This window comes from Odocoileus virginianus, chromosome 2 (assembly GCF_023699985.2).
Source record: "Odocoileus virginianus isolate 20LAN1187 ecotype Illinois chromosome 2, Ovbor_1.2, whole genome shotgun sequence".
In the NCBI taxonomy this organism is placed as follows: domain Eukaryota; kingdom Metazoa; phylum Chordata; class Mammalia; order Artiodactyla; family Cervidae; genus Odocoileus; species Odocoileus virginianus.
Genome location: NC_069675.1, coordinates 95,219,683 through 95,225,524, shown reverse-complemented (window position 1 = coordinate 95,225,524; position 5,842 = coordinate 95,219,683).

Genomic DNA, 5,842 nt, shown 5'->3' with positions numbered 1-5,842 from the left:
GTGTGAGAGTGTGTGTGAGCATGTGTGAGCGTGTAAAAGGGTGAGCAGGAGTGTGGGGGGGAGGGGAGCGGGAGGGAATGTGGGGGACCATGGCTGGGCAAGGGGTGGGTTTCCAGGGAGATGCCAAGGGCCGGGCTCGGGCTCGGGTCCTGGGGAGCTGCTTGCCGGCCGGCTGCCCTGCAGCTCGTCAGTCCTCTCTGCGGGCCTTGGTCTCGCGGACTATGACACAGGAATGCTGCTGCCGCTTCCTTCCTGGAGTGTTCTGACCAGTCAATGAGACATCCATGTGAAGTGAAGTGAAGTGAAAGTCGCTCAGTCACATCTGACTCTTTGTGACCCCAAGGACTATACAGTCCAAGGAATTCTCCAGGCCAGAACACTGGAGTGGGTAGTTGTTCCCTTCTCCAGGGGATCTTCCCAACCCAGGGACTGAACCCAGAACCCACGCTGCGGATTCTTTACCAGCTGAGCCACCAGGGAAACCCAAGAATACTTCCCAAGAACACTGGAGTGGGTGGCCTTTCCCTTCTCCAGGGGATCGTCCCAAGCCAGGGATCAAACTCAGGTCACCTGCATTGCAGAAGGGTTCTTTACCAGCCACAAGGGAAGCCATGCGGAGCTTCTAATCTGATTCATGGGCCCAGGATGCCCCCCACCAGAGGCTGCTGAGGTCACCAATGTGTCATTCATGCAGTCAACCCAGGCCCTACGGTACCAGAGGATGGGGAAAGCAGTGGGGGGGAGGCAGTCAGGGGAGGCAGGGGCATTCAGGAGGGCCTCAGGGGAGGTGACCTGTGTGCTGGGAAGGATGTCCCTAGGTGAAGTCGGGAGAAAAAGTGTTTTTAATTAATTTATTTATTTGGCTGCGCTGGGTCCCAGTCGCAGGACGCAGGAGCCCCGATCTTCAGTTCCAATATGTGGGGTTAAAGTGCGGTCTAGTTCCCTGACTAAGAACTGGACCCAGGCCTCCTGCACAGAGTCCTAGTTCCTGGATCACCAGGGAAGTCCCAGGAGGAGAGAAGTTTTTGTGGACAGACCTTGCTCTGGTGTTCAGTGGTCTTCCCTTTAACCCCAGGAGTGAGAGTGTTCAGGGCCGGATCCTGCCTCTGGCTGGTTTAGCGTTTTGAGTCTCAGGTAAGACACGGTCCTTGGTAAGAAGGTGGAAAATACACAGAAGCACAAAGATCAAAGTTTCCCTGATCCCAGCCCCTAGAAATAGTCACCACTAACATCTCAGCTGGAAGAAAAGTTGTGACAAACCTAGACAGCATATTAAAAAGCAGAGACATTACTTTGTCAACAAGGGTCCATCTAGTCAAGGCTATGGTTTTTCCAGTGGTCATGTATGGATGTGAGAGTTGGACTGTGAAGAAAGCTGAGCACCGAAGAATTGATGCTTTGAACTGTGGTGTTGGAGAAGACTCTTGAGAGTCCCTTGGACTGCAAGGAGATCCAACCAGTCCATCCTAAAGGAGATCAGTCCTGAGTGTTCTTTGGAAGGACTGATGCTGCAGCTGAAACTCCAAAACTTTAGCCACCTCATGCGAAGAGCTGACTCACTGGAAAAGACCCTGATGCTAGGAGGGATTGGGGGCAGGAGGAGAAGGGAACGACAGAGGATGAGATGGCTGGATGGCATCACCGACTCGATGGACATGAGTTTGAGTAAACTCCAGGAGTTGGTGATGGACAGGGAGGCCTGGTGTGCTGTGATTCATGGGGTTGCAAAGAGTCGGACACGACTGAGCGACTGAACTGAACTGAACTGACTGAGCATCTCAGTACGGGACCATCGGGAACTACTCCTGGGGATGACCCTGGTGGTCCAATGGTTAAGATCCTGTGTTTCTAATGCACAGAGAGTGGGTTTGATCCCTGGTTGGGGAACAAGGATCCCAGATACCATGCAGCATGGCGAAAAATTTAAAAATAAAGAAAAGAATTAGTCCTTTCCATGCACACATGTACACACACACTTTTCCCCAAGTGGGATCAGACAGCACCTACTGTTATGTAACTTACTTTGCTGAGCTTCCACAGAGCAGAGTCGAGCACGTGGTAAGTCCCATATGTCAGCTGTCTTCACCGTTAGTGTTGAAAAGCTGGAGAGGCTACACTTCTCTCCTTATTTTGGTCAACCCTTTTTCATCCTTTGTGACATGCCTGTGCATGTCCTTTGACCATTCTTCTCTTGGTGTTTCCATTTTCTTCTTGTTGATTTTCAACAGTTCTTTATATATGAAGGTTATCCCTCTCTGTGAGTTGGGTACTCAGAGCGACTCCCAAGCTCCCTGGGGAGGAGGGGGCAGGGACAGACCCTGCTAGGCTCTGAGCACTGGGTGCTTGGCCCCAGGTTCACTGCCTGCTAAGAAGCCTGGAGTTGGGTGGCAGGAAGTGGCTGGACTGGCAGGGTAGTGAGAGGCAGGGAAAAAAAGAGAAGGTTCAGAGCTGAAAGGAGAGGCTCTGAGTGACAGAGCCTTAATGGGAGGCAGATGGAGGAAACAGAGTTGCCCTTGCTGATGGGAAGGAGGTCACGGGTCATGGAGCTTTCTAAAGATAGGAATCTGGGAGACGGGCAGGCGGCAGGGCCACTCCATGGTGTGGTGCTCAGGGGCTGGGACAGAGCAGGGGTTAGCCCCTCCCTTCTGCATGTCCAGACCCTCTCAGGCCCAGAAGCAGAGGAGCGGCAGGCACCTGAGCCCTGGAGGCCAGGTATATGGAAGAGACCCCCAAACGTGGGTTAACGACACAGCCCAGCTGAGCGACACTGGGCGAGCACTCAAACCTCTCTGAGCCTCAGTTTCCTTGTTGAAAGGGTGTAATACCAACACCGACTTATTGCTGTTCGGTCTCTAAGTCACGTCTGACTCTTCACGACCCCATGGGCTGCAGCATGCCAGGCTTCCCTGTCCTTCACTGTCTCCCAGCGTTTGCTCAGATTCATGTCCATTGAGTCAGTGATGCCATCCAACCATCTCATCCTCTGCCACCCCCTTTAGGAGGGTATATTAAGATTAGCATGTCAAACGTTACTATAGAACAGGTTCAGTAAATAAAAGTTAACTTGCGATTGTTACTGTTCTAATCACTAGACAATTATTCTTTTCTTGCTGGTAACATTGGCGACATCAAGGATCTCTTCATTGGCTCCAGCTCTGTCAGAGCTGAAGGCCTTTGGGTTACAGGTGGGGAAACTGAGGCCCAGTGTCCAGAAGGGTCATGCCTGGAGTCATCCACTGGAGTGGCTGTGTATCCTCCAAGAAGATATTTTAAATCCTAATCCTGAGGAACCTATGACTGGTCTTATTTGGAAATAAGGGTTTTGCAAATGTAGAGTGAATTCATACTGGATTAGGGTGGGCCCTCAGTCCAGTGACAGGTGCCATTTAGAAAGGACAGGGAGATCTGGACACAGACACAGATGTAGGAAAGAAGGCCACGTGAAGACAGAGGTAGGCAGAGATCAGTTCAGTTCAGTCACTCGGTCGTGTCCAACTCTTTGCAATCCCATGGATGGCAGCACGCCAGGCCTCCCTGTCCATCGCCAACTCCCGGAATTTGCTCAAACTCATGTCCATTGAGTCAGTGATGCCATCCAACCATCTCATCCCTTCTTCTCCTGTCTTCAATCTTTTCGAGCATCAGGGTATTTTCAAATGAGTCAGCTCTTCACATCAGGTGGCCAGAGTATTGGAGTTTCAGCTTCTGCATCAGTCCTTCCAATGAATATTCAGGACTGATTTCCTTTAGGATGGACTGGTTGGATCTCCTTGCAGTCCAAGGGACTCTCAAGAGTCTTCTGCAACACCACAGTTCAAAAGCATCAATTCTTCTGCATTCAGCTTTCTTTATAGTCCAACTCTCACATCCATACATGACTCCTGGAAAAGGCATAGCCTTGACTAGACGGACCTTTGTTGGCAGCGTAATGTCTCTGCTTTTTAATATGCTGTCTAGGTTGGTCATAACTTTTCTTCCAAGGAGTAAGTGTCTTTTAATTTCATGGCTGCAGTCACCATCTGCAGTGATTCTGGAGTCCAAAAAAATAGTCTGTCACTGTTTCCATTGTTTTACCATCTATTTGCCATGAAGTGATTAGACCAGATGCCATGATCTTAGTTTTCTGAATGTTGAGCTTTAAGCCAACTTTTTCACTCTCCTCTTTCACTTTCATCAAGAGGCTCTTTAGTTCTTCTTCACTTTCTGCCATAAGGGTGGTGTTATCTGCATATCTGAGGTTATTGATATTTCTCCCGGCAATCTTGATTCCAGCTTGTGCTTCTTCCAGCCCAGCGTTTCTCATGATGTACTCTGCATATAAGTTAAATAAGCAGGGTGACAATGTACAGCCTTGATGTACTCCTTTCCCAATTTAGAACCAGTCTATTGTTCCATGTCCAGGCAGAGATCAGGTGATACCAACGCAAGCCAAGCCATGCCCAGAGATGCTAAAAACCTTCTCTATTGTCTTCAGAGGGAGCATGGCCCTGCTAACACTTTGAGGTCAGAGTTCTGGCTCCCAGGACTGGGAGAGAACAGATTTCTGTTGTTTTAACCCCCCTGGTTCCTGGTGCTTTGTTCTCACAGTCTCAGGGAATGAACGAAGCCAGGGTAGTGGCTGGCCTCGGACCAGGCTGTGTCCACCCCTCCCAGTTCTGCCCTGGACCCCATAGAATGGTCTAGAAGATGGGCCTCCTGCGGTTACTGACCACGTGCTCTAGCCTTCTCCAGGTCCCTTAGGCCCCTCACCTGTGCCATGGAGCAAGTGACTCGGGATCAAACAGGGCTATGAAACCCAGGGGTCACCTGGGGGCGCCTGTGCTATTCAGGGCCAGGGGATCAATTGAGGGGTGGGGTGTGAATCCTTTCCCAGACCCCCAGGGGAACTCCTGCGGAGACTGAGGTGCACCGGAGCAAGGGCCCCATCCAGAGGGGCCTTGTTGCCAGATAGGAATTTGGGCTCAGGTGTCCCATCTTCCGATTTTACAGGACAAGCTGGAAATCTCCACTTCTTTGTGAACAAAATAAACTTCCCAGTTTCACTTAAGGAGAAGATACTTCTCCCTGGAGTGAGAAACAAGGCAGATGTGTGCTGGGACTGAGGGACTGTATGGTCTGGAGCCCCTTCCGGCAAGCCTTCTGTGTATGTGTGTGTGTGTGTGTGTGTGTGTGTTAGTCGCTCAGTCATGTCTGACTCTGCGACCCCATGGACTATATTTGGCCAGGCTCCTCTGTCCATGGAATTCTCCAGGAAAGAATACCAGAGTGGATTGCCATTTCCTCCTCCAGGGAATCTTCCTGCAAAGGGATGGAACCTGGGTCTCCCGGACCACTGGGTCTCCCTGCTGATCCCCACTCCCCACTTTTCTCGCTCCTTTAGGCAATGGGGGGAGGGGGCCAAAATGATGTTTTCTGAGACCTGATGGGGATTTTAAAGTCTTGTCCCTTGATCTGCATAACAACCTTGTAACGTTGTGGACGTTGGAATGCGAGGCCCAGGGCCAGACGCTACTCCCTAGAAAAGCGGCCCCAGCCTTGGGCTCCTTCCTGTTAGACTCAACTGACAGTAACAGAGGTCTTGACCCAAGATCTTGTGTGGGTTTGATTATCCCCATTACACAGATGAAGAAAGTAAAGTTCATTGAGTCCATCAAGGCAGAAAGTGGAAGAAGCCCTAGTAAGCTGCAGGGCTAAGGAATCGTCCCCATCGCCCGTCGGGGTGGGTGTGGTCCAGTCAGCGTGGGAAGAAAGCGAAAGCCAGGCCCAGCTGTGGTCCGAGCCCAAATCCGACCTAAATCCGGGGCACCGGGGGCTCAGCCTTCCTGGGAGCTGGGCAAGGATC